We start from the raw sequence: 25,455 nt of genomic DNA, 5'->3' as shown, positions 1-25,455 counted from the left end.
AGGCTTTGGTCTTAATTACTTAATATTGGCAAAAAATATCAAGATCAGGGACAACATTTCAGCTTTTACTAGAAGAGGAGCAAAAGTTAAGCAGTTAGTGACGTTTTTTTTAATATTACGATTTCATTAAGATGCAGAGTATTTCATTAAATGTATTTTCTGACCAAATTCAAGGAGGTCTCTTTTTAGAATCCACGCCAAATGCAATAAAATCGTGCTGTCGCCATCGCAGTGGAAACGCTCGATCATCTAGCGTTCATATTATGACTTTTTGTAACAATATTACGATTTACAATGAATGAGAATCGAATGAAGCATATCTAGACCGAATTTAGACCAATAAGAGAGCGCAAAAAACAATTATTTTTTCACAGAAGTCAAAAATCCACATCAAAAACAATAAAATCGTGTCAGTGTCGTCGCGAGCGATCTTACTGCGACCAAATGGTTAAGGTATACATTATACAAAAAAAATAACACGATATTTATGCACAATAGAATTAGAAAAAGACAGATATAAAAGGACCGTCTCCATAACCCAAGTTACGAATATCTATTCACAAATTTTTAAAAACTCAAATAAAATATATTTAAATCGGTTTTTAAAAAAGGTGGACTTCAAGTGATTGTGAATATTATAGTTAAAAAAATCTCTGGATTTTTCATACTTAGTTTTGCCCTAACTTTATATAAGAAAATATTATTGAATATTATGTATTTCATCTAGTTTTATTTATTTTATTGTATTTTACTTCTGAAAAATTTTATATTGTTATTTACTTCAATATTACATTACTGAAGTGAACATATTAAAAATAGTTTCTAGTATTGAAAATTTAGTCATAATATACTGTCGATGCTAGTTATTTATTAATTTTCATGTTTAATTTATTAAGTGACGCGAACCTGTCTTTAATTATTGATCATTATTGATCACAAATCCCAATAAAATATATTTTAAATAAAGCTTTAGTGCCAGCTTCCAAGAAAAAGTGATAAGGGGCGACTCATCTATGGAAATTTCACACTCATAAGATCCATATTCATAAATTTGATAGTAAATGTACACTACTAATTATAAATATATACGACTATCTTAAAAACATAACTATGAATTGTATTATACTAGTTAAGATTGGGAATTGCATTATAATTATATTGCTTTTATAAGAAGTATTTAAATACCTTGAATCTTGAATTGCGTTTGCTCTGTATTAGGTACATTTCTATCAGCAACAGCTACTATGATCTCGGCACCTATAGAAAAAAAACATAGCATTAATAAATTATTCATTATTTTTTATGGATAAATATACAAAAAAATAAAAATTATATTTGATATTATAATTTATTTATTTATTATTATTGCACATAAGTGCATTAAGATGCACTGATGTGTTTCTTTATTCCATTTAGGAGACCCGCTAGATTTCTAAGAATATTATTAAACAAATTCACACCTTCATACATTATTCTATTAACTATCCTTAAATTGTCTATATTTCTAGTATTATATTTATGTACATATTCATTTATTATTAGATACATATTAAATTATGTACAAATTCATATGCTACAAATGACAGGAGAGATACATAAGGAGGCGAGTATTGACCATACAGGCTAATTAGCCAAAATAAACGCGTTCACTATTTGTCAAAGCCGCATGCGTTAAACATATAAAAGGACTATATTCTTGGATGATATGAGAACAACTAAGATGTTGGTCGCCTGCGTGCAATCATGATAGCCCCCCCCCCCTCCAATACAATTTTAAATATTTAAAAATCGGGAGTTTATTATAAGAATCAATAATTTGTTGCTTCGGTAATAGTCGTTATTACTTTAGATATCGGTAAATCTCGGAAGATGGAGAAGGGAAATATTATTTTAATATGTTTTTACAGCAAATACTGACTTTACCGAACTTAATTTTTTAAAGTCTTAGAAAATAATATTTTTTAAGAATGTACGAAGATGAGTAAAGTATACATATATAAACACAAGTCACTAATTAAAATAATATCTAAAACTCATAATTAATAATGATAATTTCGAGATCACCCATAATCGTTGCGATGAAACTAGTAGCAAAAGACTTTCTAAAAAAATAATTTAAAAATAAATTTCGTCGCAACGATTATGGGTGATCTCGAAACTATCATTATTAATAATAATATATATGATTAATTATGAGTTTAATATATTGTTTTAATGAAAATGTATTCAAAACGTATAAAAAAATTAATGCTATTATTAAAAAACGAGACCATATATTGTACCAATTTTATATAGTTTTAGATCACTCTAAGCGAATTATAAAAACATTATACAAAAGGAATTGCAGATATGTTTTAAATAACTATTATTAAAAATACAATAGCTTGTTGTAGTCACATATATAATTATATGATTGTTCTATATTTTAAATACAATAAATTATTTATTATATATAATATAGTAGTTCATAATTGAATAACGCTACAATTAAGTGATAAAACTAGTTTTATTTTCAGAAAAAATTATAAGGTAATGCAAAAAAATCTCAAAAAACTAAATATTATTTCTGTTGCAATTACGGAGTAAGAAAATTTACACTTACATATTCACCGTTTTTAAATACTAAATTTTTTGCTCAGAGTCATTTGAAAAATGCGGGTGTCGTTTGCCTTGAAAAGTGAATCTTTTTCAAATTATAAAGACAGTATCATCTATTAATATATTTAAAATTCAATAAAAACAACTTGAGCTTCTTTGTTATGTAAGAAATGTAAAAAATAAATTCTTCATCAAGAATGGTGTGAATTTAAAAATATTGTTTTGAATCAACAATCAACTCTAATATAAAACAATTACTTAAAAATTAGGTTGCATAACATTTTTAAATATTATCTCGAAGTACATTGATATTAACGACCGCGATAGATCAGTGGTATAAGTCGGTGACTAATACCTGAAAGACGTGGGCTCAAATCCCATATGAAATTTCGATCGGAACTAGTAATTATTATATCATTTTAATTTCGATCGATTTTACATATTAAGGTTTCCTAGATTTTTCTCATCTCGCGGATGAATATCTTGATAAAATAAAATAATGATAATTTAAATGTACAACATATAAAATAATTGTTATAAAAAACGATTTTTTGTGCAGATTAGGTGCGAGCGAGTATTGGTCAGAACGGCGAACACCCATGAATAACTACCTTACACAAATACCTTACACAAATGCACAAACAATCCGTTTTATGGAACAAAGTGTTTATTTAAATGCACGTTTCTCTTAAAATAATTCGCTGTTAAATCGCACTTAAATAAAATCAAGCTAAGCCGTACATATTGACTTATTTTGATTGTAAACTGTAAGAATAGTTGATTTTAATTTTATAAGGGCTTGTCGTGTCATACATAGAATAAATTAAAAATCTTTTTAATTTACAATCCTAGCTTATATATTTTCCATTGCGTATTTACTAAAAAAATTGCACTATTCAGAATCAATCATTCGTTACGCATTATTATGAAACTGATTGATCTCGAGCATGTGGACCGGTCGTTCATGTCACTCAAGGCGAATCGAAAGTATGAAAAAAAAAACGGAAAAGCGCTCAAGGAAATACGCGAAAGGTCAATACTTAAACCCGAACGAGAATCTCGCGATTTTAACGACATTTCACAAAACACTCGCAATAGAACAAACAATGTAACTGCGACGTACGATTTTTTAACCTGGGGGATAACTGCGTCACATTTTTTTTATTCTAAATGCTCATTCATCATTTCTCAAAGAGGTTGCAAAAGCCATTTTTAATAACATCAATTACTTTTAACACTACTTGTCGACTCACCTTGCTGTTGCGTTGTAGCCTTCACGTGAAGAAGGCGATCATGGTATACCATTTCTCTCTCGGGCAATACTTATAAGCATCCTGTTATGTAAATGCATACAATGCGTATAATAGAGTTGTTACATATTTAAAAAAAAATGTAGATTAACTTATCAGATGCGGTCAGTGCACTGGTAAATTAAATACAATATCAATGTAAGCTGTGTCTCTAACCTTTTAAAATATATTTTGATAAGGCATAGATATAAAGTTATACTTTGTTACGATATTACAATACTATAATTAAATTATTGACGCATTTAAATAAAAACACGAGAAAATAAATTTATTGGCAAAAAGTTAGGATAATTTTGAGATGTGTTTCTTATCGTCTAAACGTTAATTTGACAAATTCAATGTCATTGTTTAAAATAAAATAATGACAATCTTTAATAGATGGCCATCGTTTTTAAAATGTATTTATTTAAATTAAATTAAGACCACCGTGACCTAAAAAGTTACCCCAATGCGTCACGACACTACAAGAAATAATCAATAGTATTATTACAGTAAGTGTGAAAAAAATTCATAAAATATTAATATAAACACACGATATGAACCGGACCAGCTCCTCATAGGTGAAATCAAATAGCGTATTAATGAGCCGGATGGCGACAGTGTGGATATTCTGGCTCAAAAGGATGCGATAGTGATTCATGAAGACTATAGTTTATAATGTTAACAGAAGCATTCAGTAATTTAAAAAAATATATGCAACATTCTACTTTCAGAAAATCGATTTTTGTTTAATTGAGAATTTCAAAATATAGATCCTGATTCAAGAATGCTGCGAACTAGTGTCATATACGAATTATTGACAAATCGTCAAAGTGAAACGCGCTTCTTAAAACAAAGTCGAATTAATGATGTATTTATTGCAGACGTCGTTTACGTATAGAGAGAACCTCCACCTGCTTTAAAAAATATCTTTAGTGAAAGTTTCTCTAGCCAAAATGCTCCCACCGAGATCATAGGAATGGGATCAAGAAAATGATACAGTATGGCACTTTCCGACACTAAAGTGCAAATGGTTGCCACAAGCCCATCTCAATAGAGAATATAAATCACTCACCGTAACAGATCTAATGCATTTAAAAAAAATTGTATATCATTAATAAAAGCATAGCACTTAAACAATTAATGAGATTACCGACTTAAATCATCCGAAAAACCGAGCTTAAATATTTTTTTTCATAAAAACCATGTCGAAGGCCTTCTCAAAATCCGTATATAAGACGTCTACTTATATTCTTACGCCGAGAGATTTTGTCATCGGTTCAGTGAAAGGCAGAAGGTTATCGTCTTCAAGAACTTTTCGAAAGTGATTGAAGACGTATCTATGTATAATTATTTCGAATATATATCTAACGTAAAAGTGTCATGTTACTCACTGTAAATACTGTAAAAAACAATCAGATGGATTATTTGAAGGTATCAGAAGTTGAAGTTGTATTAAAGGGAGCAATTCAAATATAACAGAAACTTTAAAATTAAAATGTGCCTATTTATGTATCTAAAACAAAACTACTTTAAATGATGATAAATAAATAGGTAATATATTTTTTTTCCTCGTGACTTTTATCTATTAAAACTCCACACCGAATATCAGCAACTCGAACTAAGTGACTTTCTCGAAAGAATGTTGATCGTTTCTTTGGTTATTTTTAGACCGATATTGAATAAAATTTAATATTCATCACACGGCCGTTTTAACATAGACAAAACTGGAATTACGGTCGTATAACACAAGCATAATAAACTAATCGGCTTAAGTTGATTATTTATCTCTTAAGGGGGAAATTAACTATGTGATAACGCTTTAAAAAGAAGTTAATTAATAACTGTTACAATAGAAATGCATACATGTAGTACTCTCACTATTTCTCTAAATACTTCCGTAGCAAAACATAGCAGCAGAATTTATGTATAAAGTAAGCAACTAAAATAAAATATTATAAAGCATTTTTTGAAGCACATGTATTCTAAATTTACTTTAAAATATCTTGTTATTTGTTACATGCATTTACAAAGACTATTTACCTACTTATATTTACAAAGGCATACAAACTAATACTAGAACGTCCTCCCAAAAAAGTTGTTTCATATGAAGTGGCCGATTGTGGCCAAATATATCAGCACCCCACAGCATAAATGAGATAAAACCAATACAATTAGTTAAATATGAATCTTAATTTACCTCAGCAATTGTGTTATTTAATTGTCTTTATCTTAGTTTTATGATATATAATATAATGATCAGTGTACATATATATTTTACCTCAATAACACTCGAAACCGACATGTTTCAAAAAACGAAAATGGTTATTGACAACATTACGCCTTATTCATGAAACTATAAATAAATAATATGTCGATTTTTGGTAGGTAGAAAATATACATGTACATTTTAGTGGGTATTCAGTGATCATTTCACGAGGGCAGAGGGTTGACTATGTAGGGGTGAATTTTAATAAGCCACTGTTTTTTCATGGTAAACTTAACGTCGCACTTCCGAGATGGAAAATTCCAAGAAATTTACGACAGGGAAAACTTTCAATCGTCGAAATATTGTTGACACATATAAAGATGTAAAATTAATTAAACTATTTTCATTATACGAATTTATTCTGTATATCAATATTAATAATATGTTAACTGTTTTCCTATTCCGAAAAACAGTAAATAATATATTTTTAAGAAAAATTATCGATATGCGACCAAGTAAATTATGAAATTCTCTTATAAGAATTATTTTTAAGCATCGTAATTTTTTATAAATCTAGGATTTGATGCGTAATGGACAAGAAAAGTTCTAACGATAAGTGCGTTACAATATCAATATTATGTATGATTTTGGTACCTACGTAAAAGTTGTCATTGATAAAAATTAACATTTATGTGATAGTCAAATGACAATGATAACAAAAATATATTTAGGAATGCCATTATTATAAAAATTATTACAATATTGTTTATCTAATGGCTGTTTGTTATAGATTCCAGTACAATTAAATAATAATTACTGTATGTAATGGCACGTGTTGGTAAATATGTATGAATTAGTTTTCAAATAAAGTGTTATGAGAAGAACATTATCTGTGTGCATTCTTCAAAGCTATGATTAGTTTTGTAGAGTGCATACAGATTGTCTACTAGTTGGCGCCTATAGCTGTCTATTATATAAATAAGTAATATTATATTACGTTTCTTTAACAGTAATCCGATTTTACTTAAACATAGTTAAGAAGTAGATGTACCACTTTCAGGTACGAGACATTTGTTTTAAAGCCTATGTAGTTTGCAAATATATCTTCATAAGCAAGCCGACTAAATTCAGGACCGTCTTATCTAACATCATATTTTTTAGTAGCAACTACAAAGTTGAAATTTATGTAATAAATAGTTATTATGTTACAGATTTGAAAGAGTTCAACTCTTGACGATATTAGGCAACTGTTTGATTGGACCAGATCTGACAATCGAAGTGGAAGCGGTTGCTTTTATCCAGACTTAGATAGCGTCGTCTGTGTCAATTTAGCGGGGCTCAATTGGTGGCAAACTTAGAATCAAACTTGGTTTTAGTAGCGATCGGAAAAATCGGAAAAAATCAACAATCTCCCTCTTCCTCAATTTCTTGAACAATCATGAATGATTTAGAGTGAAACTAGAATCACCATTTTCATATTATATTATCTTTGCATCATTGCATTTCGCCTTAAGATGCGTCAATTCAACAAAATTGAAATTTATTATGTTTCGGTGAAACGGTTTAACGCTAGCACTTTTTTTATTTTTGCGGAACCGCCGATTATCTCAAAAGTTAAATATTATTTGAGATATTTGGACAGTTAAGAAAAGAAAACACATAACTTAAATCTAAAACTATCAATTTGTATGACTTGTTTAACACATTTGAGCGAAGTGGGGGACGTTAGTACCCCATTTTGAAGTTTTTTGCAAATATTTATAATTGCTTATAAATTGTATTTTTTATAATTTTATAATAAACCAGTGACAAATATGTTGTATCTAAAAGAAATAAAGTTGTCAGCAGATTTTCTTTTTGTTGATGACACATGCGAGAAAATTACCATATCATTATTGCGCGAGGGCAACACTAATATAGTCATTTAGAATATATATTGCTGTTAAATACTATAATTTTTAGACCTGAAAAGGTCCTGAAAGAAATATATTAGATCGTAGATATAAAAATTGGCAACAGATCTGGGGTCCAGCCATCCCCCTGTTCGCATTGATAGTATTTTTTCTTCGCTAAGGATTTATAGATATTATAAAAGTTAATTATAAGGCGAACATTTTGATTGTTTCCCAAAAATCAGTTCAAATAATAAAACTACATCACTAGTCTATTGTCCTGTCGAGGTTATCAATTGAACTACTCTTCCTTTTGTCATGTCTAAAAACGATCAAAAAGCTTTAAGATTCACAGGCGTGATAATCTGAATATTATTTTATTGAATCATACAATTACGGGTTGTAAATGTCGAAAACAAAAATAGGGACTTTTGTTAAAACAGGACACCACCGAGAGAAACATTTTTTTTTAATTAAAGCAAAATACCCGATGAAGATTGAAGGTATATATCGCAAATTGCATTCGGGTTTACCATTCGTAATCTGCTCTAACGGCTAACAGAAATCTGTTTTTAAAAAAATAACTACACCATAATCACTTTTTTTGTAATTGGCCGCTCCATTGAAAGTGTCATAAACAAAATCATCTATGGAGTGCGCCATAAGTATAAATATGGAAATGCGGACCACCAACGATCACTTTCTGACACTCCTTCAGAGATTTGCTGACATTCACACTTACCCATTTGAATGCTATGGTGTTTTTAAAAAAAACTTTTTCACATATTCATTGGTTCTACATTCAAAAACTATGTCATACTAACAAGTTCATAAATTAATTTACTTTTTCGAGCATCATGACATCAACAGCGATCTTTGTTAACATTTATTTTATATAATAATGAAGAACGATATATCGTTGTTTAGCATCAAAAGGGTTAAACATCCACTTCGGAGTTTAAGGCATTAGAATTATAAGAGCTATTCAACTTAGACTCAATGAGTTCGTACAAATTTCAAGCCATCGAAGATCGCAGAAACCACTGCTGCTCTCTTTGCATCTCCTGGTTCAGCTCGAAATCCATGAGTTAAGCCCGCTTTCCAAATGCCTAAATCCTATCAACACCCACTAAACTATACGTGATGATGATCTCAATTGTTGCACAAAAAATAAATAATAAACTTTGTCTTTAAAACTAAAAAACATCGCTGACACGAATCATCGTCAGAACATCCCTCAGTATTTCTTTGAGGCGGTCCTCTAAAACGTTCATCCCTTCAATATTAAAAAAAATGAATAAATATATAATTGGAGTTAATATTACTCAAATTTTTTACTAAAGCGTCTGTATTTGAATTTTTTAAAAGGGCTTAAAGTTCGGCATGACCCTTTAGTAATCAGCAGTTTACAAAATAAATACATATAGTACATTATGATAAAATTAGATACGGCTAATTAAATAGCTACCTTATATGACGCAATTGGAAATTTTAACGTTGTTTTTAAAATATTTTCCCTGTCTTTTCCTGGGAATACCTAAGGAATTTTCCCATCTCTTGCTATCTGTTAACCTAAAACGAAATAATTACGGTACGCCCCTTTTACAATTTCGCGGAACGCTAGTAACGAATTCCTGGAACATCGTTTCTAAATAGTGGCAGCCTTGATGGTTGTATTGTCTACTTCCACATAGCAATTATATCCTTCATATTAAATTGAAAGAATTTATCATGAACTTCAAGTGCTGTAAACATATCCAAAGGGTTAGTAAATGTGGAGCAAACGCGCTCCTATATGGAACAAACTCAAGAATGACCGGTGGCCGAAACGCGTCTGACCGTTTGGAATGCAGTTGCCTAACATCGATGATGCACCTGACGCTGATGATGATGATGATGTCCAGCGTAGGAGACATGGTGTCTTTGAGGCCATTTAAAACTGATTCCGGACACGACTCGGTGAAACGCTGCAAGAATACCAATACGCTCTGCAATATGTTCTAGGCTTATGATTCGCAATTATTTTGCGTACATTATTGCGTATCTGTCCTTCATGGCCGAAACAAGGTTGTCTGACTCACGTGTCCATTTTTGTTGGTGCAAAGCAGGAAAAAAATCCTAGATGCCCACTCATGTTGGATCCTTTTTCGTCCGGTTTTGTAAGTTTTTTGTATAATTCCTGCATGTCATTGAATAAAGAATACATTTAACTATGTGAATATTTGCATTAACACATATAAGTTAATATTCTTACGTATAATCGCGTCATCGTGATTCTCATTTTTTTGTAAAGAAAAACTAAAATGTGTAGACCTTCGGTCATTTTGAGTAACGGCACTCTTGTCACGTCAATCGATGAGGTTATTACTCTCTTGCATGTGTTTTAGTTTTTACTGTTCCTGTTGACACACGGCTTTTTACAGGAAGTTAATTTGCGATGAATATTTGACGATTTTTCTAAGAAAGCAGAAAAAAATATGTTGATATCTTTCATTCCTTAACAATTTCGGCTCCAGTCTTCTTCTTTCTTTGCAATTAGTCCAAAAAATTGGAGTATCATATTCAGGCATATTTTTGCCAACATGTTTTTTAATGATGTCAGATTAACCATTTTGCTATTTAATTTATTTTAAGCTTTCTTTAATATTTCTTCTTAATACTTTGTTTCTGTCTTTCCCAAGTTTAATTGCTACATAAAAAGCAAACATTATATTTTCTAAATGGTTAAGATAAAGTAGAATTATAAATAATGTATTGCCAAAGGGTTAGATAACACAAGGCTGCAATGTAAATTTATTATATAGGTGCTGATTACTGGACAAATAATGAGAAAAATCGATCACGTACAGTTTCTTCACAAATTATACTAATAATTTTGACATTAAGTAGAATGAAACGGTTTGTATGTACAATACATACATATTTATGGTATATAAAACAATTATTTTATGTGTGTTTACACTTAAAAAGAGAGTACAAATCATAATCAAAAGCATTTGTCTTCAAATTATTGAAACTAGCATAATTACAACAATAAAACTAGTGAAATCCAGCTTAAAACAGTTCAAACCCCTGTTGGCGCCTGTTTGTTTCCTTCCATCCATCTCAGTGTCTCTCTGTCCCTTTGTCCACCTACATTGTGTATCTACACTCTGTGCAGTACACGTGTCTAGTCAGTTTGGATTTTCCACAATAAATATTATAATATACTATTAATATCACAACAAAACAATTTTATTTATTATGATATTTGCCTTTTTCGATGCTAATTGCAAAAATTGTTAATGCTCTATAGACACATGGCACTCATCAAGAGCAGGAAATTTCTGAGAATTGCAAAACATATTAGATACTAAATAGAAACGTGTCAGCCTCGTGTAAAACATTGGTTGGTATTATTATTATTTTTCCACACAAAATTTAGTTGTTTTTAAAACCATTGCCATAATTCAATCGGATTTTACATATGATTTTTTTTATAAATATAAAAAAAGTTGCCGATTTACCAACTTTTGGGCACAGAAAGAAATCCAGACGTGAATCATCGATTGTATTCGAACGTGTAATAAGCACATAATTATAATAATAATAAGACGTTATATCGGTTTGTGCAGCTCTACGTATTTTATACGTGTGCGTTTGTGAGTCTATATTCGCATGTGTGTATGGCGCTATCGCACACATTAATATAATACTTATATTCGTGTCATATTATTTATAATACATGCAAAAGAGTTAGTTTATAGATTTATTTCGATTATATATATCATTATCTGTGAAAATGCTTAATAATATTTTGCAATAGATCTTAAAGACGATGAAATAGTCCCTGTGTTACGAGATCTACGACCGGAATTGAGTGCCGCGTGGAAAATGTTAAGCATAACATCTTCATATGAAGATTTTTTATATCTATAATGATTCATAATCACAATGACAAACGATAAAAAAAACAATCAAAATACCATCTAAACAATTTTGAGTTTAGAAAAACGCACCTCATTAGTTATAACTACCCGTGTTTATCTCTCAATCAATGCATCGCCTCGAAAGGAAATCATTAAACTACTTCAAGACATTAAAGTTAATTATGAAACTGTAAACAAAGTTACCTCGATAATGAACGACCATCTTTTTTAACGTCAGGTTATTTAACAAACGTCCCTCACCCGCTAAGTGTCAAGATCAGGAGACAATGCCACTTGACCTTCCCTTTGTCCTAAACGTTTTCGATTTTTCCGCAAACAAACGTCGACCACGAGCCACAACATGTGACCGTAAACAATACAGCAGTAAAATTGTAAAATTAACCTTCGAAAAGAGAATACACCATAAACGCGATGTTAAATTGCTGAATGTCATCTGTCGTGATGTTATAACGCTTGAATGCTTGCACAGTTATGAAGCAAATCGGTATTTATTTAATTTTTCCAATTGTTCGAAGCATTCAAGTAGAAAATGACGTTCAGAGCCTTTGCAGAAAATTGTGTTTGTTTTATTTATATCACGAGGAATGACGCTTATTTACCTGTTGTGTTGAGGTATTACAAAATTGTTCATTGAATTCGTATGTATTGAAACAATATAATACTCGATGGCGCTAAAGGGACGTGTCTGCTCTTTATAACCAGATGAAACCTTCAGTTAGTAAACACTATACAATACCTCATCCTTATATGCGATGGTACATATGTACATATGAGGCAAAATACATTGAAAAAGGAAGTAAACATGCTTTTAAATATATTAGAAAAACACTTCTTAAAAAATATCACGAGTAAGTGAGAATAGGGGGTTTGGAAACACTTAAAACATAAATACTATATTGTATTTAATTATATTTATTCTTACAACGCTCTTTGTATAACAACAATATCCTACTTAGTTAAATTTCAATATAGAATTCTCTTACATAAGTTTGATTTTTTAACCAATTTGTTCAATATGGGATACACGAATTTATTAATTTTGTACAACTAATTACAATTCGGTGATTTATCAAATACTATTGATAATCATAAAAAAGTGACGGCTATTCGAAAATCCTAACTCCGTTTAAATTAATCTTAAGGATATGAGAAAAGAGGTGGAAAAATGCTCTATAATAGATATTAAGACAAACCTAAACTTTACATTTTTTATATACGGAAATCTGCATAATTTTTGAGGCTTTCGCTGGTTTTTTTTTATCCAATAATCGTTGAGCACCTCAGAATTTTATTAATATTTTATATAATTTATTATTTAATAAGTATTTTTTTTTAAATATTATATTTCTAATGCGCAATTAATTTCGTTTTTATATATTATAGTAATTTTATTTGATGCTTTTGAGCTTAGATTATTCCGGATGGGACAAAAGTAACTTCATAATTTGAAAATTAGATCGCATTTTTAGGTTTATATATTATTTTATTTTTATGTCAGATTCTAAAAATAAAAGATTCGGAAATAAACAAAAATCTTTATATAGAAGTCTACCTAATTATTGTGGCTTTTGCTGAACTTTATTTGATACGGTCAATAACTTTTACCCACTAACGATTAAATATTTAAAATAATGTATCCAACCACTCAAAGCTTGTCTACTACATTTCAAATTATTGTTAAACCTCAAAGTTTTTTTAACTGTGTATACTACTGTGTTGTTATTTTGTCGTAAATATAATATTTTCAATAGTATGTAAATATTATCTTAATACATGATATAGAAAAAGCTTTCGACCCGGTATGGCAAGTCAGTTTGCTTCACAAACTATACAAATATAAGACGCATGACTATCTATGTACTACATCTAATATGAAAAAACAATATTGTTTAAATAAATACCTAATAAACATTCAGTAGCTGGAGCTTCTAAGGAAATTTGCCTTCACCAAATGACGTCCCTATTTGACAATTGTAAAACTTTTATTTGCTATTCAAACCTAAATGAATTAACCAAACTAATAAACTAAAATATATGTTTGGTTTAATTTTAAATATTTTATCTAGTATTTTGTCCAACGATGTGCTGTGAATCTTTAATAATGTGGAAATACGCGTACCAGATCATACTTTTTATATCAATAATACGAGTGAGAATCGAATAAAGCACATCTAAACCAAATTTTGACCAATAGGAGAGCGCAAAAAACAAGTATCCCTTCTCAGAAGTCAAAAATCCACGTCAAAAGCAATAAAATCGTGTCGGCTCTGTCGCAGTAGAAACGCTCGGCTATCTATCTTTCATATTAATACTTTTTATAACAAAATTATGACTTACAATAAGTGAGAATTGAATGAAGGAAGCACATCTAAACCGAATTTTGACCAATAGGAGAGCGCAAAAATCGTGAACGCTCGTTACCGAGCGTTCCTACTGCGACGGCGCCGACACGATTTTATTGCTTTTGATGTGAATTTTTGCCTTCTGAGAAGTGATAATTGTTTTTGCGCTCTCCTATTGACCACAATTCGGTTTGAAAATACTTTGATCAGCCCTCTTATATTAGTAGTCCGTTGTAATATCGATAAGGAAAGCTAACATATTTTTAAAACATAGTGTAATATCGAGATGCAGACAAACTGTAGGGCAATATGTGAGATGCGATATCTGTCAGTACTTATTCTTAAGCTTATTTTCTCTGAGAGATGAGATTTTGGACTTGACCTAATGAAAGTTCTAAAACTATAATTAGTTTTAGAACTTTCATTATGTTAGGTTTAGGTTTGAACAGCAAATGGATGTTTCGCAACTATCAAATTGAGCTTCACATACATTTTAGAGCATTTTTTCACGAGTAGAAATATATATCTACTAGTGAAAATTTATTTGGACTTTACTAGTGAAAATATAACTTCACCAAAAAATACACATTCGCTGTAACATTTATACATCGGATGTAAATAAATAATGATAAGTATGTAAATACTACATATAGTTGAAATCATATAACTTTACTAGCACCTGTCAGATAATTTATATTTTCACTGGTAAAAATATATATCTACTGGTGAAAATGTATTCCGATATGATTTTACTGAAATGACATATTTAAAAAAATATTTTCGGGATAGATTCGAGACTGTTTTTTCTAGATTTTCTTTTGAGAATAAGCACATGAAACTGAATGTGTTATTTATTTTGCTGCATTAAATCGAGTTGTCAAATTACCGATAATACAATCTATAAAAACATTAAATTTATATAATTCAGCTGGTGCTATTGTTGATTTTTCGTTATTTTTTTGCTTTTTCGTTGCGTATTCGATCTGAAAATTCAGATCGAATATCTAAATTTACTGCTACTAATTTATATTCGTTGAATATTTTGTCTTTTGTCCAATATTTTTTAAACGTTCAAAAAGCAATAAAATCAACAATAATTTGCAAACAAATTTTAAGACAAACGGAGCTGCGCCAAAAAACTATAATCTGTCCCTCTGAATAATAATGTTTATTGTGAAAATACTACCTAGAAAGTGGGTGCTTTTGAAGGCAATGTTCCGCTCCTTTTATTATTTGTATAATATGTACAAAAAAGGTCTAAAGGAACATATACCTGAAATACGTCAGTATATACGTATTATACATCCCAAACAACTGTTTCAGATTCATTATTTGAGGTCGGTTTTTACTTTATTTATAAATATATTTTTGCTACGCAACATAATAATTCATTTGTAAAATGAATTATCAAAAAAAAATATTAGGATGTAATATATGTACATGTGTATTTAAATATTATTTTAATTAAATAAATAAATAAAATAGATTATTTCAACAAAAAACGCAAGTGTTTACTCGTCGTTCGTTGTATCAGTGAATCGCTCGCTATAGGGCGTAGTTTTCGGTAGAACGAACATAGCGTTACGAAACGCCCAGATACCTCTCTCCGTATCTATCGCCCTATTGAAATTTATTTAGAACGCTCGCGCTCGCCGGTTAACCCTTTCCACGTACGCCTAGCGCGTGTATACGCGCTCGCTGTTATTTGCGACCAGCCACGAACCGACCTTCTTAAAAGCGTGCGCTCCTAGTCGCGCGAAAACTCCATTTGTAGCCGTCCATGGCGTCGATTGCGATGGGTCGAGGTTCGACCGTGAGAACTGCCACCTCTCCAACACTCCTGCTATTCCAATCGAACGTAGCACGTTCGCCGTTTTCACGCGGCGACAGCGGCAGCATCGGGCGCAGCACCAGCTACCACCACCGCACGGCACAAATACAATTTTATTCATCTACGTTTTAGACATGCACGCGGTGTTGGCTGGCGTTCGTTTCGATGAAACTACAACTCTGACTTCTGTTCTCCTAGTGTTCGGCACTGAATTTTTGTTCGCGCACGTTGCGGCAGGAACACCAACTGTTGCGTGATCGTGACTGACGCAACACCGCTGTTCCAAAAAGCAACTTTTGTGACAAAGCAACAAATCGGTTTACATCCAAATGCAATGAATTCGTTGGCACAAAAATAAATCTAAAAAATAATTAATAATATGACTGAACCACGTTAGGGATTCTGTGTCGAGACAACTCAGGAATTCAAAGATTTTTTGCTCTCTCGAGTCCCGAGAATTAAAAAAAAATAACATGGGACTCGAGACTTGACTTTCAATTCTTCGACTTTCGCACAATTCGCTATTTCGCAGATTAAAAAAAAAAACATTTTTTAAAATTTTTTTTTTTAATTACAAACATGAGTGAGAAACGGAAAAACTTCAGTGTTGATACGAACAAAAAGAAATCAAGAACTCATACACTTGGATGAAATGGAAAAATCTTTGTCATCATGGATCGATGACCAACATCAAAAATATGTCCCTCTGAGTATTTCAATTATTCAAGCAAAAGCTCTTAGTTTGCACAAAGATTGGAAGGATAGATAAAAAATATTTTAATACGGTTTTTCAAGCAAGTAACGGTTGGTTTTATAATTTTGAAATGAGTTATTCTTTTCATAATATTAAATTTACTAGATAATCAGCTGATGCGGATAAAGATGCTGCAAAAGAATTTATTTCCTAATTATCCAAAATTATTGAAGATGGAGAATATTACTCTAGCCAAATATTTAATGTAGATGATACAGCTTTATTTTGGAAAACTCTTTAACAATGAAAAATATTAATGAAGCCTTCACGCATCTTGACAAATTTTTAAATATTATGGAAGATTGTGATCCCAATGGAGAACGCATATCTCAAGTGCGTAGTGCGATCAATAAAGACATAGCATGTTATAAAATACTATATGAAGAAAAGAATAAGAATAGTGGAAAACCGTTAGCCCTTGATAACTTTTCGAAGGAAACATCCTCAAACCCCATTTAAGTGTGTCTCTTAAACGCCTCTTAAACATCTTATATTTACTTGATAAATACATATTTTAAAATACACAAAATTTTTTTTACTTCACTATACTTTCGAACATTCAACATTCGCACACATTTTTAGGAACCAATTATGTGCGAAAGCCGAGGGCCGCCTGTATCCTATTTTTTCAAAATAAAATCAGCATATTTGTATACAAACAGGTAGCATGCGGGATTGACAAAATTACTCGGTTGTCATTGTGTCGCGTCGGTAGTGATAAAGAAAAATTCCTTCACATTTACCGATCAACGAAAAATATTGCTGAAGAAACAGATAATGATTTATTGTAAAGAGGGATTATGTCGTCTTTGCAATAAAATCTTTGGTCGCTATTTGTAAAATATCATTTAAACCACTTTATGCCCGAAGACGCCATGACGCCTGCCAGCATTAGCCCACAAAAAAATCATTTAATCTGTTTTAAAAACTATTTGGGTTCCAGAAGTGGGAGAAGTAAGGGGCTGCCACAGAAAGCAGTTGCAAATGAAAGCAAACTGAGAACGGATGACGGCCTTATGGTTGCAACATTTTTACCATCTAATGTTAAAATATTGTTACATTTTTAATTCAACTTTTTTTTAATTTCCTAAAAAATTTTTAAATTTCCTTCTTTGTAACGAAGATGATGATTTGCTTAAATTCTGTAAAAATGACAATACTGGAGGCGATACATAGATAAACTCGATCTTGTTCGAAATAAAGCAAATAGCACAAATTCTACCAAATGTAGACGGTGATTTTTTTTATTCTATCGACTTCATTGACGAATTCGATTTAAATGAACACATAAATGATTTATCGTTGTACTGCATAGTGAGGTGATTATCGACATACGATGAATTGAACAGGTTTGTAATATTTTTCGAACCTATTACCGACTTTCTAGATGAAAAAAAAGCAATCATATCCACAATTAAAAGATAAAGAATGGATCTATGTTCTTCGCGGATACAATGAAACATTAAAAAAACGAATTTATTACTGCAAGATAAGGACAAAAATATTTCAGAATTAAGTCAGAGCACTTTCAGTTTTAAAAGAAAAATACAACTTATATAACTGAAAAGACATTTCAGAATCTGATATTCTTCCTGCAGCCATAATTTGCAAATAGCAAACAAACTTATTTTTGATTTGCAGACAGTAGCTTTAAAACCATCGATTACATTTTTATTAAATCCGTTTTAAATCGATGATATCGACAGTGATTTTACATTATACAAATGTTCTTCCTCAAACGATATCAAAATAATTAGAAATAATTAAGATGCAATAAATTGTACCAACAATTAAGTACAACAATTTAAAAATACAGCATATCGTTTATTGTCAATTTAACAGTAAACGATATGATGTTGAATCATTGTACTCAACAATGAAATTGATTAAAAATGTTCAGTTGACAAACCAACGTCTATAAACATTAATTAGTAATGCAATTTCTAATTATCAACCTTATTATGAAAAATTAATTTCAACATTACAAATTCATAAACCTAGAAAAGAATACTATGTGAAAATTGTCAAAATAAATACATTACGATACAGATGTTTTTATATCAAGCCCAATATTATATTTCACTGAAATTACTAATATAAAACAAAAAATATTTTGGTCACTGATTCGAAACTGTTTTTTTAGATTTTGTTTCAGTTGCATTTAGGATTTAGATTCAGGGACGTCATATTATATTTTTTAATAATTTTATTTCATTAGGATTCATAGTATTTAATTAAATGAAATGCATTTTTCTGGCTAAATTCAAGGAGGGAAATCCCCTTATGCCACCCGCAAATGACGTCCCTGAAGACCATCATAAGTCGACGGATAGTAATTATTTATATGCAGAAAACTGACACAAAAAATAAATTACACCCAAATTATATAACTGCTTTTGAAGCAAGTCGCTAAAGACGGTAGTTTTGGGGATCATAAGCATACGCAACTACAGCTAAAATGTATTTTTTGGATAATTAACATTAGCTTGGAACGTGTTGAAATTTGTTTATAAAAAAATGCCTTTTAAACCATCCGACGCAAATAAATAATTATTTATATCTAGCTTGTCCACAGCATATGATATTGTTTTTTTGCGCTTTAATGTTTAAATTTAGAGGGGCAATGTGACGTCAGGCTAATCAATACTCATATTTTTACTTCCTCAGTAATAATTCTTAAAATGCTCAATAATCGTAGAAAATAATTAAAGCGAAATAATATTTGATGGTTGTATTTTTAAAGATGATGTGCTGAATATAAGTAGGGGAAAGTGAAGGGGTGCAGATGTACTAAATTAAACCTGCACCCCTTCTCTTTCATCACATCACATTTAAAAATACAACTATCAAATATTATTTCGCTTAATAATTATTTACCACCATCATTAGGCATTTTAAGATTGAGGAAGTACAAATTAAGAGTATAAATTATAGTATTTTTTTAATAAGCATCTAAAAAACGCGAGAACAATAATCTAATAACCTACACTAAATTCTATAAATCGGCGCGCTGTTTAGAGATTTTATATAGAATCGGTTTATTCATATATGAATACACATATTTAGCTAATTACTATTTGCACGTGGAATGGTTAAAAACAAGAAGCAACAAGTTTGTTCGTTTGCTCATCCGGCAATAGTAGCAAATAACAAATTGACTTATTAGATTAAATCGGATAAATTAAACCTAAAAATATTTGAGAAAACATTATGATTATATGGCGAGAGAATCTCATATTCCAAAATAAAAAAAAATCTGGTCCCTAAATATTATTAAAAATAGTTATTCTTACTGCCATTTTAAGTCTAGGAAAGTAATGTCAACATTTTTATAACAATTAGTTGTTAATTCTCGCCAATTTCACATTAAAAGCTTAAGTAAAATATTATTAATTTTCATAATAAATATCGTAATCTATCTTTTGTAGTGAACTGTAGTGTAGTATACTTTGTTGCACTGAAGATAATGTTATTAAATTTTGTGAATATATTCGCTAAATAAGAAATTTAGTTCAAGCATTAAATATTTATAAAACGATCCGCCAAATATTTTTATTAAATGCAATGTTACACATTGTATTTCGCTGGACATTTTAGTTGCACTACTGAAAACGCGGACCTGCTCACAAACCGCCCGAACCGATTGAGTAGACGACTATATTTATTAGGAGAGCAGAAGTGTAAGCTGGTTTTGTGCTGGATATCCGATAGGGTCGCGAAATGAGCGAGAGAGTACATACTTCGTTCTCCCTTTCTCTTTCGCTTAACTCTTTTAAATAGTATTTACAATATTTGTTTTAATCTAAACTTATTTGAACAATACACAACCTAACTGTAAATTGGATATCCTTGATAGTATCATATTCTGTAAAAGACACATACCAACTTAAAATGCAACAGCGCATTTGAGTAGCCTCAAGCGGCAGGGCCTACTTTTAAAGGGGCCGGTTTTTAATATTATTTTAGAATATCGAACATGAACTAGGAGGTGAAAAATTACTTTTTATTATAATTTATATCTAATCAGCCATCATCTGCAATATAGACATACTAAATATAAATGTATTTTTTTAATATTAATAATAATAAATGTAACACTACAAGAATTTAATACTTTTTTAAATAATATATATTTAATTTCAGACTTTTTTGTTTGAAAAAATCGATAGAACTCATTTTTTTTTATTCATAAAACGTTAATTTGCTATGACAATTAGTTATTATATTACGGTAGATTATTAGCACATATTTAGTTTTGGACTTTGGATCATAACTTTTGATTTTTAAATTGAATAAAGCAAAATGTTATTTTCTGTAGTTGATTGCCAAAATAGCAGAGCAGAAGCCATGAAACTAAATTTCGCCTGTTGAGACTACGGATGTCAGTAGTAATTCGCAGCTGATGATATATGTTCGCTACAAAGAATTACATGTAATTGAAAAGGAATTGTTGTCTTGTTCTCCCCTCGAGATAAATGCAATAACGTGGAATTGATTTCTTCAATAAAAATAATAAAATAATAAAAACTTTAACAAAGTTAATTTAAAATGGGAAGACTGCTTTACTATGTCTATTGATTCAGTTATATTGGGTCATGTGATTCTAAAATTAAAGTTAACTACTGTGTGATTTATCGCCAGATACTGCTTGTGGAACATTTGGAACATGCACTGGAAGCCGTTGTGCATGATGTTGTCTAGGTTGACAGTGCTTCATAGTACACGCGACTATTTCATAAATTGTGTAAAGATGGTGAGGCGGAATTTAGACATATAATACTTTATTATTATACAGAAGTGAGGTGTCCCGTAGAAATGTTCTGAAGCGAAAGTGAACAAAAAATTTATAATAAATAATTTCAATTATAGGTTTAATCGCATTATATAAATGAAATCAGAATAAATATATTTTTGCAAATATATAATAGTTATGTATTCTTAATATTTTTAATTTTTTTAAATAACCGTTATTTTTGTTATATAATATTTTTGCCTAGTTTAGTACTTATCTGTATTTTTTTTGTCATAGTTAACTTGTTTAACTTTTTTTAAATGCTACAAGATATGTATAAATGTATGTACACGTATTATACATAGTACATATGTATAATAATGCGAAAAAATAGTATTTTTTGATAAAACATTTTTTTTTAAATTTTTGTTTTAATTGCTATTATAAAACATTTTTGCACCCTATACTTTTTTATATGTTTTTTTACGATAAAAATTTGGTAAATTTATGTATAACATATAATAATGTATTAAAAATATTTTTGTTACTAAAGCGTTTTTAATTAGTAAAACGTTACTAAAACGTTAAAAATATTTTGCATTTTTAGTGGGGTTTTTGACGGTATATTCCAGCGTTTTCCAACCTGTGGTACGCGAGTGGATAGTTGGTGGTATGCGAAAAATAATCAGTAATGGCGGACATAGAAAGTGAAAAAAAATTAGTGATAAAAATATCATTTAAACTATTGTATTTATCCTAAATGTAATTTTTCAGAAAAGCTCGATGACGATCTTTAATGTTAATGATAAAATTAAAAGTATGATTAAGAAATTAGATTTGTGGAAACAGTGTATCGAAAACAATCAACCGGATGTATTCGAAACTTTACATACTTTTTTGGTTGAAAATAAGGTTAGCTTGTCTCAAGATTTACGAGAACATATAATAGTTCATTCAGCAGGATTAAAATCGTCTTTCATGGAGTATTTTCCAAAACCCGAAAACAAAGACAATAATTGGATTTCAAACCCCTTCTATGCAGAAAATTTAGAAAAAGCTTCATCGTTATCAATAAAAGATAAAGAAAATTTAATAGACTTATCAAGTGACAAAACTTTACAAGTAAAATTTGAACGAAACAGTCTAATAAATTTTAGGTTAAACATCGATAAAGAATATGAAGAACTTTCTGAAAAAGCTCTCAAATTCTTATTACCGTTCACTAGTACGGAATTAGTAGAAAAAGCTTTTTCTTCATATGTTTTTTTTTTTTAAATAAGTATCGAAACAAATTGGACACAGGTGTAGATAAGTGTATATCTCATATCTTTTAAACCAAATTTCAAAAAATATGTTCTTCGAAATGAGCACAAGGATCTCATTAAATTTATTTTTTATACTATTGTGCTTATATTTTCGTAAAATTTGTTTAAAAATTAAACTTATAACTTGATAACAATGTATTATAATCTTAAGCAACACTTTCATAACTATTATTTTCAATAATAAATAGAAAATTTCGGTAATAAAAATATTTTTAAATACAATTTCATTAATATTATTACATTTAAAACAAAAATTTTGCCTGCGGCGCTGCTGTAAATTTGTAAAAATGAAAGTGTAAATTGTCTCGTTTTCATCAAAAGAATTTTTACATTTACCGTGTTTTATTAATTTTATATACATATATTTTCTATTAATATCGGGAATTTTTTAAAAAATTTTATTTAAATAAATTGAGTTCTGGGATATATAGTCACCCTGTAAAATTTATAATGCAAATAGAATAACAAATTTCTCGAAATACAATCATTTTTACGAATTGGTACAATTAAACGTGATGTACTACCAAGTGGTACGCGAGTCAAAAAAGGTTGGGAAACGCTGGCTATATTCAATAAATATGGCAGACGAACTTAGCTGAGATTTACAAGGTCTATTTAAAACCACAACATAATTGTGTTCTTAAAAACGTATAAATGACATAAAGAAAAATAATTAATAAAAATAAATATTCGTATAATAATTAACTTTCTCCCCTAAGATTTTTTTTAAGTGATTTACAATTTTTTAAGTTTTGAAATAGGCACCATTTTGATACCAGATGGCAAATCAAGCCGACTATGAACCTCAGAAGAGATATTCATAAGATACATTTTTCATAAAAGTTTTATTGAATTCTGAATAAAAATATAGCAGTTATCGCGTTCATAAAAAAATGCTATGTCCCATATTCATACATATATTATATTTTAAATATTTAAATTGTAACCGGTAAAATAAAAACCCCTGTAAAAATAATATATCTATCGTACTTAAAAATATATTCTATCAAACATCTTGTATGTATTAAAATAAATGTTGGTTCGATCGTTAGCAGTCAGTCGGTTAGCGAGTTTAATAAATATACTCTACGCATTCTGTTATCCTAATGGAACGGTCTGAATTATTATAGAATGGCGTCTGCCCAGACTGACTGAGCAAGATGCGCTCACTCGCGACTGAGTTTAAAAATATACACTCTAAACATTCTGCTGTCCTAATAGAACGGTCTGAATGGCGTCAGGCCCCAGTTTGATGCGCTCACTTCAAGGCAATCGCGATATGAGAGAGGGAGCGATGTATGCCCTCACCCGCTCGTTTGCGACCGCATTCGCAACACCCAAACGCCTTCTGTTGTCCTAATACATAGAACGAATATCGGTCCACTGTCGTTCCGGCCTGATGGGTGCCCGCCGCCGCTCGCTCGTATCATGATCGTACAATACGTACGGATTGCACGCTTGTTCACACTTTCTACTGTCCTAATACATAGAGCGTACATTGGTCCACTCCCGTTCCCGCTGGTGCGGTGCCGCTCGTCGTTGTCTGTTCAATGTAGTAGCGATTTGGCACATTGATTGTTTATATTATTAACAAAATTGTCTGTATAATATTAAAATAATAATTGGTCAATATAAATATAATTTCTGTATATTATTGATACTTTTACGGAAACTATATTTTAATTTGCATAAATTTACAAAAAAATTACAAAATTGGTAAAATTCAAAAGACAAAAAAAAGTAAAACAAAAAGTTACCAAACAAATAAATATTTTTCATTAACGAGTCATCTAGTGACCACGTTTTACTAATCTTGACTTGACTTGACCAATGCGTCATGAAAATCATTACACTAAAAAAAAATATTTAACATTTCATACACATACAATACATCAACTACATACATACACTCTTTAACAGACTTATTATTAATAAAGATTCACATGAAATCTTAAATTATATCGTTAAATATTTAAAAAGTAACCATCCCACATTTTTTCAACTTCTCATACCTATCGCTAAAAACGTTATTATGTTATGTTGGGAAGGTTCGGCTCAAGCGCTGATGCCTTGGCCGCGACAATCAAGAATAAAGAACGCGATCGCGACTCTAAGGCGTTCTTAAGATTTTCATTCTATAAATTTTACATGAAAAGTGGTACAAATATTGGAGAAAGCTTTTGACAAGGATATCCATTTAAAGGTTTCATAAATGGAACCAACGTTTCCAAGAATGTCGTGAAGATAAAGACTATGTGATGATCGATCGGAATTATAATTATATAATAATCACTAATTCCGATCTCCCAGACACGACAGAGATTGTAAAACACAAGATTCATATTAGTTAGTCGCCGACTATAACACTGATCTATTACACAAACTCTATGATATTCAAACCCTTTATTGTTTTTCGGGTATTATATCACGCTCGTTTGAAAAAGTTGGTCTAAAATGAGTAGCAGTCAAATTTGTTCCATAGTTCTTAAATGATTAACCAAAACGCCGCGGTAAAAATATGCTGAACGATTGTTAAATGAAGTCGTTGACACAC

At 30.2% G+C, this 25,455-nt stretch overlaps 1 long non-coding RNA gene across 3 annotated transcripts in view; it reads right to left on the bottom strand.

Annotated features, from left to right (window-relative positions):
* The window catches only part of LOC148228715 (uncharacterized), a 123,045-nt gene that overhangs the window by 79,156 nt on the left and 18,434 nt on the right, over positions 1-25,455 (bottom strand). Inside the window, exons 1-2 of one of the 3 annotated variants that reach the window (XR_015811731.1) lie at positions 15,987-16,155; positions 1,186-1,257 (exon numbers count right to left, since the gene is read on the bottom strand). The exons of 1 other annotated variant lie outside the window; for it this stretch is intronic. This is a non-coding gene — a long non-coding RNA (uncharacterized LOC148228715). Of the gene's footprint in view, positions 1-1,185; positions 1,258-3,851; positions 3,959-15,986; positions 16,156-25,455 lie in introns of those variants that run through there. One more of the 3 variants, XR_015811730.1, reaches the window with a different exon arrangement.

Source organism: Plectrocnemia conspersa, unplaced genomic scaffold, assembly GCF_051122295.1.
Source record: "Plectrocnemia conspersa isolate PC_06_02 unplaced genomic scaffold, ASM5112229v1 ptg000012l, whole genome shotgun sequence".
NCBI classification, from domain to species: Eukaryota; Metazoa; Arthropoda; class Insecta; order Trichoptera; family Polycentropodidae; genus Plectrocnemia; species Plectrocnemia conspersa.
The sequence above is the reverse complement of the archived record's forward strand: the minus strand, read 5'-3'. Positions and strand labels throughout refer to the sequence as shown.